Raw genomic sequence first — 1,511 nt, 5'->3', positions numbered from 1 at the left:
TGCACCCCGAATTAGCTCTGTCGGCGAACTAACGCAGAGTGCCTTACAAAATTCACTAAACAATGGTTCACAGAGGACACACGTAAACGCAAACGGGAATGTAGCTGCGTACGTAAATGAAAGCAGGTATAGAGTGGGTCAGCGGTCAGAATACATTCGCATTACATCAGCGGGCTCTTCGTGGGGAAGCGAGAGTGGTGGTTAGGTCGGGTGGGAAGGGGAGGGAGGGATTATTTTGGCGTACAGCGCGTGGGCGACTACCGGACGCCATTAGTGGCTGGGCGGGGCGTGGGACTGCGGCGAAACACGGCGAGGCCCGCGCCGGCACGCGATTCTCGCCGTCATGTGTTTCTGAACTCACTGCACAGTGTCTGACTGCCCAAGGTGGGCGGCCAGCCTCAGGTGAAAGCGCGGCCAGACCGCATTCGTATGCTTAACGACTACGTGAATGTATCACGCGCTTGTGTAAGAGGGCTTGTAGCGGGTGCGATACGGTCAATGAAATTTTCTTCTTTACTATCGTGATATTCAGTGTGTCTAGATAGATGTGGGAGACTTCTATACTCTGTAAGCAACTTTGCGGTGTTTGGGGAAGAGTGTATGCATTGTGTGTATTGAACCGGCGACTTAGAAACGACGGAGGGGCTTCGTCCCGCTGCAGTCCTCAGTGGTTCACAAGGCCACAAGAGGCCACAGCAGTATACCCACCCTACCACCGCCCCACACCGAACCCAGAGTTATTGTGCGATTCGGCCACCAGTGGACCCCCCCGGGAACGTCTTATATCAAACGAGTGTAGCCTCAAATGCTTGCACGGGAGAGTAATTATGGTGTACACTTATGAGGAGACAGTGTTTGCGCAACAATCGCCGACACAGTGTAACTGATTTACTTGTACGCATATGGTGTTTGTTCTTCCTGACAGGTCCGAAAAAGTATATAGTTGTGGCAATACCGGCTGTGACCTTCTTCTTCTGTGTGGATGCACACATATTACCCGAACTTGGTAAGAATGTCTTCCACAAGTAATGAGTGTGTTGGGTAGGGACACTACGAATATAGTCTGTGGAGATATAAGGTGAGAATGTGGGTCTCACGGGAGGCGTGTGCGAGACATTTCCTCCAGTCGCACTATCCTCTATGCCCTCGGTGGCTCAGTTGGATAGAGCGTCTGCCATGTAAGCAGGAGGTCCGAGGTTCGAGTCCCAGTCGGGGGACACATTTTCACTTGTCCCTGTTGATATATAGGAACACCTGTCAGCAGCTGAAGGTACTATACACTCCTGGAAATGGAAAAAAGAACACATTGACACCAGTGTTTCAGACCCACCATACTTGCTCCAGACACTGCGAGAGGGCTGTACAACCAATGATCACACGCACGGCACAGCGGAGACACCAGGAACCGCGGTGTTGGCCGTCGAATGGCGCTAGCTGCGCAGCATTTGTGCACCGCCGCCGTCAGTATCAGCCAGTTTGCCGTGGCATACGGAGCTCCATCACAGTCTTTA

The 1,511-nt window shown here is 52.4% G+C and overlaps 1 non-coding gene across 1 annotated transcript; it reads left to right on the top strand.

The window, feature by feature from the left end:
- Window positions 1-1,143: 1,143 nt before the first annotated feature.
- Trnat-ugu (transfer RNA threonine (anticodon UGU)) lies at window positions 1,144-1,217 on the top strand. Its single transcript has one exon. It is a non-coding gene; the product is annotated as a tRNA-Thr (tRNA).
- The last annotated feature ends 294 nt before the right edge of the window (window positions 1,218-1,511 follow it).

This window comes from Schistocerca gregaria, chromosome 4 (genome assembly GCF_023897955.1).
Source record: "Schistocerca gregaria isolate iqSchGreg1 chromosome 4, iqSchGreg1.2, whole genome shotgun sequence".
Lineage (NCBI taxonomy): Eukaryota > Metazoa > Arthropoda > Insecta > Orthoptera > Acrididae > Schistocerca > Schistocerca gregaria.
This window is presented reverse-complemented; position numbering and strand designations above follow the sequence as displayed.